Raw genomic sequence first — 11,347 nt, 5'->3', positions numbered from 1 at the left:
CCGGCTCCCTTCCCCTCCCCACTGCGGCGCGTCACCGCCGCGCCCCGCCCCCGGCCTCGACCCCCGCCTCGGGCCGCGCGCGCGGCGCCCTCCGCGAGCACCCGGCTAACCCGACGCCGAGACCCCGCGGGCGGGTCCGGGCGGGTCCGGGGGTGCGCTGGGTGGCGGGAGGCTTCTGGTGATGGTGGTGGTGGGTCTCTCCACTGTTGCCCTGAAACCCACGTGGATCTAGTGTGCGGTGCTGCGCTTTCGCTAAAACCGGGCGGGAAGTAGCGGGAACCGGTCGTTACCCGGGAGCCCGGTGCCTTCGGCGCGCCCTGGGTGTGACTCGGCGTGGGAGGGGGAGTGTGCATTGTTCCACGAATCAAGGTTAAGCCGGGAAGCACGCAGATTGAGGGCGTAGGGTTGGTTACTTTTAATATTTACGGGTCCTCTAAGGAAACCATATGCTCTCCAAATTGTCTTCTTTTCAGTCTTTCTGTTCTCCCTGTCATAAATAATGCGTGACCGTGACCATGAAGTGTTTTTAAGAACTGGATGGGATCAGAGTGCTATAGTATTGTCAGTTTAAACGATTTCGGGTATTTTTTTGGTTTTAATCGTATAGTGACTTGAGAAATGTATTTTCCGGTGTGGTACAGGTCATGGATTTATGCAGGTATTGAGTATCAGTGTTGAAGCGATCACTTTTCAGTGGTTAGTGCAGCTTTTGAGATGCTCACTTGTCGGTGTGCTTGAAGTCTTAATTCACATTGAGTACGCTAACATCCGCATTCTGCTAATTATAATTCATAGTAGGCCATGTAGAGGTTATATCCTTAATTGACAGGCAGAGATAAGAGCTGACATTTAACACTGTACCCCTTAGCAAGTTTTCTCTGCTTCTTTATGGAGCATTCTGTAACAATGAAACTCAGCTTCCTCTAGATGAAGAACTTTATTTGGTATGATAGCATGTTAGCTTTTATATTATTAAAATATATTAGTTTATTTGCATATTAGATATAATCATATACAGGATTTTATAACCATTTAGTTTGACTCCCATTGAAATAGCGGACTTCAGTGTTCTCAGACAAAAAGTTGAAATATTAGGAGCAATGGTATTGGCCGTTAGTGAGTACTGACTGTTTGCCAGGCCTGTGCCAAATGGTCTGTATGCTTTATCTCATTTAATCCTTCGGGATAATTTTGTGTAAGCATAGATTGCTCAGAAATATTTGAATACATGAGTTTGAACGTGTCCCAGTCTATGGTCACATTAATTAACTCATGTGGTTAATTCCACATTTAACACTTCATCTTTGCTTTTTTAAAATAATGGTGATGGCAGTATAAAATGACTTACAGAGTAAATTTATGTATTTTTCAAGTTGGAAGTTGGCTTTGAAAATTCACAGAACTGCAGTTAGTTCCTTTATTTGGGTCTTTAATAACTCCCCCAAATTTTATGTCTCTTATTTATCCAAGTCTCCATTACATAATACTGAACAATGAACAAGCTATACTAATATATTGGGAAAAGGTAAATGGCAGGAAAAGGATTAATGGTTGTTTCTGAAACAGACCCCCCCTTCCATATTTTATTTCTAAATGACGTTCCGAATTAAGGATCAATCAGTGACATAAGGAAACATGAAGACTAATTCTCCAATATCAAACTAAGGAAATAAAAAATGATGGGTTGGCTGCTGCTTTGTTTATGTTTAACAAAATTTGCTAAGCATTTATGAATGTTAAATGATCTAAATTGTAGGGGCTTTATTTAAGTTTGCAGTTTGCCTTTGAATATCTTTAATATATAATCAGTTCGAGTCCAGTTTTGGCATGGTACATTAAGAAGTTAAGTTCCTGATTGGATTTATTAAGTCATTTTGCCTTCTTTAATCAAATTTATTTGGCTATGCTTTTAAAGACAAAATGTAATGATTTATATAGGCATAACAGTTAAAAATTAACACTGATATTTTCTGAGAATGATGATATGGTCTAACAATTTGCATCCTCTTGAGAGTGGAAGCAATTCAAAGAAGCAGAGAGGATGAGGAAGTGCTTGAGAGGTGTGTCTTCTCATTGAAGCATATTTGACTTACCTGCCTCTAGTGATTCATTTCTGGAAAGAGGAAAAAATTGAGAATATTTTGTCATTCAGTATTTGTGAGAGTGTTTCTTTATCTAAAGACATTGCCTTTGGGGAGGAGGTGAGTGGAGAATTGGTATCTATAGAAGGATTTTGTTTGTTTGTTTTAAAGTTCACTTTTTTGTGTGTGTTGTGGGGAGAGTTAATTTTACCCATTGTGACTGATTCTTTCCACCTCATGAATCATCAGGCACTTTCCCAACTTTGGTAATTGTGGGCAGCTACTAATAGATGAAGTGAAGAAATGAAAAATGGTCACGGGGTTGGGAAGTGAGGGACAAATCACACGGGTATGCAAGCAAAGTGTTAATAGGGTTTCTTTGGGCAAAATTTAGGAACTAAGCTTCCATAGGTCTCTGTTACTAGAGGTCCTATAATGTTGACTATATGTGTTTATAAATCTCTCATAGGTTGTTTATATCAAGAGTTATGGAGAGGGTGGGCCACAGTGGCTCAGCAGGCAGAGTTCTTGCCTGCCATGCCGGAGACCTGGGTTTGATTCCCGGTGCCTGCCCATGCAAAAAAAAAAAGGTTATGGAAACTCTCCTTTTTCAATGTGTTTTTTAAATAATAAAGAAATTTAGAATATGGTGCAAGAAAAATTACTGAAGTTTTCATCACGGCCATTTCTTTATGTTTATCATTGTTGCAAAGCCACATTGCTCCTGATGCCAGTATTGGCTCCTGTCTGTAAAGCATTTAAGCGGTTTTGTGTTTCCTCTGGTAGGAAAACAAGTCATTCATTCTCTTATGGAGTGCCCTGCATACTTCCTGAGTGCAGGGACCTTTTTGTGTCTTGCTCATTGCTGTTATCCCCAGGGCCTAGAACAGAGGTGCTCAGTAAACATTTGTAGAATGAACAAATATACTGGAAATCCTCTTCTCTCTTTCCCTTAGTGAAGATTCCACATAACCTTTAGGTCACAGCTGCTTGAGTCTTACCTTCCCCACAATCTTGGCACCCACAGTGAGCTTTTTGCACGTTAGCTGTTTCTACCACACAGTAGCAGGTAATCTTTTATGGCTTTATGTTATTGTATAAGTGTTTCATGTGTTTTGCATCCCCCAAAATAGAAACAACTAGGGACAGGGAATATTTATTTATACAGTATTATTTTTAAAAACTTCCTTGGTATACAGTACAATAATATGTACTGAGTAGGTTTGTATATGTATCTTGAGTGAATATTAGGTACAATGGGATAACATCAGAGAGATTTAAAATGTGGCCCTAGTCCTCGATAGTATTTTAGTTGGGCAAATGTTGTGTCTACCACATGAAGCAGTATGAGAATTTGGGGCTAAATAAAATAGTGTTGATAAATAGCTAACATTTATGTAGGGCTTAAAACATACCAAGCACTGTCCCAGGCTCCTTCACATGTGACTTTATTTGAATCTCACAATAATCCCTTGAAGTAGGTACTATCATTATCTCCATCTTTCAGAAGAGAAAACTGAGGCACAGCAAAGTTGAGTTACTCATCCACAGTAATGCAAGTAATAAGTAGGGTAGACTGCATGTGAACTCTGGCAGACTGGCTCCAGAGTCAGTGTGGTTTCTCTGTGGCCTTTTTATAGTTGAATGAGAGATCTAAAAGTTGAGGCTACTATGTCATCTGTAAAAGATGCTCTCTTTCAATCTTAAAGTAGCATGCAAGGTTGTAATGACTGAACTGCAGAAACAATATTAGATTTTTCCAGACAGAAGAGGGTGATAAAATGAAATCGTTAAGGGGACACTGTTCTTGAGAAAATTAAGGACAAGGAGATAAGAACTGAATTTTGAATCTCAAAGCTGAGTGTGGTTTATATATATTATATAGAGAGAGGGATGATAACTTTTTGTAGTTGTTGGATGCTAGGACAGTGATTCATCAGGACACAGGATAATGGTTGTATCAGTAAACTTATGCCAAACAAATTAATACTGAATGACATTAGATAGCTTACTGACTTTTTAAAATACTTACTAGGATTTAAAACCCTAGTAGGTTTTAGTATACTAGAATGTGGGTATACTAAAGGTGTCCTGTGCAAGTCTGTGCATTTGCTTTGTCACTATTTGGAATCCTGGGTAGTAGAGAACACTCTTGGGGACAAGGAGACTTCTTTAAACCAAGTAATAGTTCCTTGGTGGAAAAAAATATATAAATGGTATTGTTACTGTGGTAACAAACCTGGAATAAACTTATTTTGAAGCCTTGTGGAATTAGATAAGAGTCCACAAATAAAATACAGCAAGATGAAGGAAAGTGGTTTCATTCTATGAAACCCCGATTATGCATCCCTTTTGAGGGGAGCTGACAATATTATTTTGGGGGCAGTAAGTGTCAACAGAGTCACTGAAACTAAATGACGCTGCAGTAAGGAATTGGTAGACTTCACCATGTCTGCTGTCCAGGAATTAGAAGGAAGTGACCTTAAATGAAGCAAGGGTCACAAACCTGGTTAGTGGCCAGGGCAGACTCACACTTTGTAGGTATTCTGTGTTATGGATCATTTCTGGTGGGCAGGTGGTCATGCTATTTATCTTTAGGTTAGCTTTTTAACTTGATTCAGTGAAGAAATGATATCTTAACATCAGTGCATATTTTGGGATGACCTATCATAGAAGTAACTTTACTTTGGAATAATGTCTTACAGCTTGTATTCTGTTTAAATAACCAAGGAAATAATTTGGAAAATTTGAGTTAAAACGTATTGAAGTATTGAGTGGGCCATGGTGGCTCAGCAGGCAGAGTTCTTGCCTGCCATGCCATAGACCTGGGTTCAATTCCCAGTACCTGCCCATGCAAAAAAGAAAAGATATTGAAGTGTTGATTCAATTTGGCCCATTTGCCTTAATTTTAATTTTACGCTATTACCTTTTCATGATGTGTTTTTAGGGAAAGAGATGGGAAAAGAGGTTTCATTTATTTTAAGCCCATCAAGATAGGATAATTTAATAAAATCTCTGTTACCCCATTTAATGAATTTTAGGGTTGTAGAGCTGGATGCTAAACATGATTTAGTGTGGCAACTCTAAAACCAGGAGTGCATATCAGAATGACCTGGGCTTATTAAGAGGTGACAAATGTCTAGGCCTAACCCCAGAGATTTCTGATTAATTAGCGCTGGGGTTAGGCCTGGACATCTGTATTTTAGGCCATCCTCAAGTGATTGTGCTGCCAACCCTCTCCTGAAAGAAAGACTCTTATATAAATTTTTCTTAACTTTTTTTTATTGTATAGTATAACATATATAAAGCAAAGATATAAAAAAGCAATAGTTTTCAAAGCACTCTTCAAAAAATGGTTACAGGATAGATCCCAGAGTTTGTCATGGGCTGCCATACGATCCTCTCATACTTTTCCTTCTAGCTGCTCCAGAATATAGGAGGCTACAGGGCTTAAATACTTTTTTATCATCACAATTGACTTTTTTTTCCCTTTTTTTGTGAACAATATCATATATACAAAAAAAGCTATAAATTTCCAAGCACAGTACCACAATTAGTTGTAGAACATATTTCAGAGTTTGACATGGGTTACAATTTCACAATTTTAGGTTTTTATTTCTAGCTTCTGTAAAATGCTGGAGACTAAAAGAGAGCTCAATTTAATGATTCAGCAATTCATATTCATTTGTTAAGTCCTGTCTTCTATGTGTAATTCCACCATCACCTTTGATCTTTCCATACCTCTCTTTGGGGATGTTTGGCCAATGGTAATTCTAAATTTTTTATATTGAAAGGGTCTGTTACTAATAAGGGATGGGAGATGGAATTATCTGATGTACTGGAGAGGCTGGGCTAGGTTACAGGACTTATCTGGACCAGGACACATCTGGAGGTTGTAGGTTTCTGGCAAGTTACTCTAATGCCTGGAACCCTTGTGGAATTGTATATATTGCCCTGGGTGTTCTTTAGGATTGGCTGGAATGGTTCTGGTTGGGGGTTGGCAGGTTATGATAGGTAGCAAGGTCTACCTGAAGCTTGCATAAGAGCCACCTCCCGAGTAGCCTCTCGACTCTATTTGAACTCTCTTTGCCAGTGATACTTTATTAATTACACTTCTTTTCCCCCTTTTGGTCAGGATGTAATTGTTGATCCCAAGGTGCCAGATCTGGATTCATCCTGAGAGTCATCTCCTACGTCGCCAGGGAGACTTTCACCCCTGGATATCTTGTCCCATGTAGGGGAAAGGGCAATGATTTCACTTGCAGAGTTGGGCTTAGAGAGACTGAGGCCACATCTGAGCAGCAACAGAGGTCCTCCAGAAGTAACTCTTAGGCATGCCTATAGGTAGTCTAGGCTTTTTTACTACTACGTAAGCTTCACAAGAGTAAGCCTCATGATCAAGGGCATGGCCTTTTGATTTAAATGTCAAGTTTGACACAGGATCAGGAGATTCCCTGATGATAAAGTTTAATAGTTCCGTATTCTTTTGCTCCTCCCTCAGGGGACTTTGCCAATACTTTTTGATTATCTGCTTAGTATACTCTAGGATGTTTCCAGCATTACAATAATCTATGCAGGATAAAAGGACCTCTTTCTTATTCTGTGCTTCCTGTGTTTCAGTTGTTCAAATGAACTGTACAGATAGATTGAATTAGATTATGCACTACAGAAAATTTCAGTTCCAGATCAAATAAACCTTTCTTCCATTGGTCTCAGAGAGTATGTGTGGTTCTAAAATATAGACACTCTCTTCCTTACCCTTATGTTCTGAATTACTTTAACCCCAACCTGTTTGGCTTCATTCTTATCTCTAAACATCAGGTTATATATATAAAACAGCCTCTTAAAAATCCAGAAATAATAATCACCATTCCGGACTTAAATGTGTCTGCTCTAAAAGCTTACAATCCAAGCCCCTGTTTTCTTATAAGTATTTTCTAAAGGTGACTGTACCATTGTTGTTTTTTTTTGTTGTTTCTGGCTTATTTTGTCTCACCGAATGTCCCACATGTTCATTCACATCATTGTATGCCTCATGACATTGTTCCTTTTTGTAGCAGCACACCCTTCATTCATAATATGACCATTGTTCACCAATCTACTTCTCTATCAGTGCATTTTCAGCCACCTGCATTCATTGTGCATCATGTAGGAGGCCTAAAGTCCACAGTCCATCAACATTCTCAATTTTAGATAATTTCATTGTTCCCCAGAGACAGAAAGCCAATAAACACACCCTCGCCAAATAGGAAATCTAAACCTCCTCTTAACACTTGTCTCTCACCCCATTCTTTACCTCTGCTGTTGCTGTGGTAGTGCTGATGGTTTCCTTTTGAACTAGCTCATAGTATGCAATGGCAGTTTTCCCCCTATACCCTGGACTTAAACACTCTTTATATAACAATCATATCTTTGAAGTAATTCTTACAGAAACTGATTCATATTTCTAGTATCAGTGGGACACGTAGATCTATACACCCCCTTTCAATCTTGTTCATCTTCAGTATGGTAATATTACTTCTAGACCCACTAGAGAATCACCTTCGCTCCTATCTATTCCCTTACACTGGAGATCAACCTCATTAGCTAACGTTCATCCATCTCTAGCTTCTATATATCCCTAAGTCCCCTGTCTTCTGTATTATAAGCTTCTGATTATACCTTTATACTGGTCATAAAAGTGGACTCATACAGTCTCTATCCTTTTGTGTCTGGCTAACTTCACTTAGCATTATGTCCTCAAGGCTCATCCATATTATCATGTGCTTCAGGACGTCATTTTGTCTCACTGCTGCATAATATACCATCATATGTATATGCCACATTTTGTTGATCCACTTGTCTGTTGATGGGCATTTGGTTTGTTTCCATCTTTTGACAATTGTGAACAATGCTGCTATGAACATGGCGTGTGAATGTCTGTATCGTTGCTTTCTACTCTACTGGGTATATACCAAGTAGTGCTATTACAGAGTCATAGGGCAACTCGATATTTAGTTTCCTAAGGAACCACCAAACAGCCTTCCATAGTAGCTACACCATTATACATTACCACTAGCAGTGCATAAGTAAGTTTCTCCACATGCTCTCCAACGTTTATAGTTTCCTGTTTGTTTAATAGCAGCCGTTCTTATAGGTGTGAGGTGGTATCTCATTGTCATCTTCATCTACATTTCCCTTATAGCCAGTGAAAATGAGCATCTCTTCTTGTGCTTTTGATCCATCTGTATTTGCTTTTCAGAAAAATGCCTGTTCATATCTTTAGCCCATTTTGTAATGGATTGTTTCATCTTTTGTTGTTGAATTGTATGATTTCTTTGTACATACAGGAAATCAAACCTTTGTCTGATATTTGATTTCCAAATATTTTCTCCCATTAAGTTGGCTGCCTCTTCACCTTTTTGACAAAGTCTCCTGAGGTGCAGAAGCATTTGATTTTGAGAAGTTCTCATTTATCTATTTTTTCTTTTGTTGCTTGTGCTTTGGGTGTGAAAAGCTTAGGAAACTGCCTCCTATAACTAGGTGTTGAAGATGTTTCCGTACATTTTATTCTAGAAGCTTTATGATGCTAGTTCTTACATTTAGGTGTTTGATCCACTTTGAGTTAATTTTTGTGTAGGGTTTAAGATAGGGGTCCTCTTTCATTCTTGGCTATCGATATCCAGTTCTTCCATGCCCAATTATTGAAAAGACTATTTTGTCCCAGTTCAGAGGATTTGGTAGCCTTGTCAAAAATCACTTGACCATAAATTTGGTGGTCTATTTCTGCACTCTCAATTGGATTCCATTGGTCAGTGCTTCTGTCTTTGTACCAGTGCCATGCTGTTTTGACCACTGTGGCTTTATAATAGGTTTTAAAGTCAGGGACTGCTAATCCTCCTACTTCGTTCTTCTTTTTTAGGATGCTTTTAGCTATTCGGGGTCTCTTTCCCTTTCAAATGAATTTGGTAGCTAGGTTTTCCAAATCTTCAAAGTAGGTTGTTGGAATTTTGATTGGTACTGTGTTGAATCTCTAGATCAGTTTGGGGAGAATTGACATCTTAACTATATTTAGCCTTCCTGTACATGAGCAGGGAATGTCTTTCCACCTATTTAGATCTCCTTTGATTTCTTTTAGCAATTTTATGTAGTTTTCTGTGTATAAGTCCTTTACATCCTACTCAAGTTCATTCCTAAGTATTCGATTCTTTTAGTTGCTATTTTGAATGGAATTTTTTTCAACTGACTCCTCAGCCAGCTCATTCTTGTATATAGAAATGTTAGTGATTTTTGCATATTAATTTTATATCCCACCACCTTGCTGGATTTGTTTATTAGCTCAAGTAACTTTGCTGTAGATTTCTCAGAATCTTCCAAGTATAGTATCATATCATTTGCAAATCTGCCTTTTATTTCTTTGTCCTGCCTGATTGCTCTAGCTAGAACTTCTAGCACAATGTTGAATAATAGTGGTGACAGTGGGCATCCTTGGCTTGTACCTGATCTTAAGGGGAAGGCTTTCAGTCTCTCTCCATTGTGTACAGTACTGGCTATTGGTTTTTCATATATTCCCTTTATTGTGTTGAGGTAGGTCCTTTGATTCCTATCTTTTGGAGTGTTTTTATCAGAAAAGGATGCTGAATTTTGTCAAATGGTTTTTTATCATTAATCAAGATGATCCTGTGTTTTTTTCCCCTTTCGATTTGTTAATCTGCTGTATCACATTAATTGATTTTCTTGCATTGACCCATCCACTACAGAAGAATGTATACTCTTGTGCTTTGGGGTGCAATAACCTATATATATGGCTGTTAGATCTAATTCATTTATCGAGTTATTTAACTTCTCTGTTTCCTTGATGATCTGCTGTCTGGTTGTTCTTTCAGTAGATGAGAGTGGTGTATTGAAGTCTCCTATTATTATTGTTGAAACATTTATCACTCCCTTCAGTTTTGCCAGTGTCTGTCTCATGTACTTTGGAGCTCCTTGACTGGGAGCATAAACATGTATGATTGTTATATCTTTCTTGGTGAACTGACCCTTTAATTAGTATATAGTGTCCTTCTTTATCTCTTATGATGTCTTTACATTTAAAGCCTATTTTGTCCGATATTAGTATAGCTACTCCTACCTTCTTTTTTTTTTTTTTTTATTAAGTAACGGAAAAAAAGAAATTAACCCAACATTTAGAAATCATACCATTCTACATATGCAATCAGTAATTCTTAACATCATCACATAGATGCATGACCATTGTTTCTTAGTACATTTGCATCGGTTTAGAAGAACTAGCAACACAACAGAAAAAGATATAGAATGTTAATATAGAGAAAAGAAATAAAAGTAATAATAGTAAAAAACAAACAAACAAACAAACAAACAAAAAACCTATAGCTCAGATGCAGCTTCATTCAGTGTTTTAACATGATTACTTTACAATTAGGTATTATTGTGCTGTCCATTTTTTAAAATTTATTTATTTATTTATTTATTTTATCGTTTCTTAGTACATTTGCATCGGTTTAGAAGAACTAGCAACACAACAGAAAAAGATATAGAATGTTAATATAGAGAAAAAAATAAAAGTAATAATAGTAAAAACAAAAAAAACCAACAACCAGACAGACAAAAACAAACAAAAAACAAAACAACAACAACAACAAAAAAAAAAACCTATAGCTCAGATGCAGCTTCATTCAGTGTTTTAACATGATTACTTTACAATTAGGTATTATTGTGTTGTCCATTTTAGAGTTTTTGTATCTAGTCCTGCTGCACAGTCTGTATCCCTTCAGCTCCAATTACCCATTATCTTACCCTGTTTCTAACTCCTGCTGGACTCTGTTACCAATGACATATTCCAAGTTTATTCTTGAATGTCCTTTCACATCAGTGGGACCATACAGAATTTGTCTTTTAGTTTTTGGCTGGATTCACTCAGCATAATGTTCTCTAGGTCCATCCATGTTATTACATGCTTCATAAGTTTATCCTGTCTTAAAGCTGCATAATATTCCATCATATGTGTATACCACAGTTTGTTTAGCCATTCTTCTGTTGATGGACATTTTGGCTGTTTCCATCTCTTTGCAATTGTAAATAACGCTGCTATAAACATTGGTGTGCAAATGTCCGTTTGTGTCTTTGCCCTTAAGTCCTTTGAGTAGATACTCAGCAATGGTATTGCTGGGTCGTATGGCAATTCTATATTCAGCTTTTTGAGGAACCGCCAAACTGCCTTCAACAGTGGTTGCACCATTTGACATTCCCACCAACAGTGGATAAGT

At 37.8% G+C, this 11,347-nt stretch overlaps 1 protein-coding gene across 8 annotated transcripts in view; it reads left to right on the top strand.

The window, feature by feature from the left end:
• SLC20A2 (solute carrier family 20 member 2) overlaps positions 1-11,347 on the top strand; it is a 117,996-nt gene that overhangs the window by 296 nt on the left and 106,353 nt on the right. The window contains exon 1 of one of the 8 annotated variants that reach the window (XM_077152611.1): positions 138-369. The exons of the other annotated variants lie outside the window; for them this stretch is intronic. The gene's annotated coding sequence lies outside the window, so the exon portion shown is untranslated. Of the gene's footprint in view, positions 1-137; positions 370-11,347 lie in introns of those variants that run through there. 8 annotated transcript variants of the gene reach the window in all.

This window comes from Tamandua tetradactyla, chromosome 3, assembly GCF_023851605.1.
Source record: "Tamandua tetradactyla isolate mTamTet1 chromosome 3, mTamTet1.pri, whole genome shotgun sequence".
Classification (NCBI taxonomy): domain Eukaryota; kingdom Metazoa; phylum Chordata; class Mammalia; order Pilosa; family Myrmecophagidae; genus Tamandua; species Tamandua tetradactyla.
The sequence above is the reverse complement of the archived record's forward strand: the minus strand, read 5'-3'. Positions and strand labels throughout refer to the sequence as shown.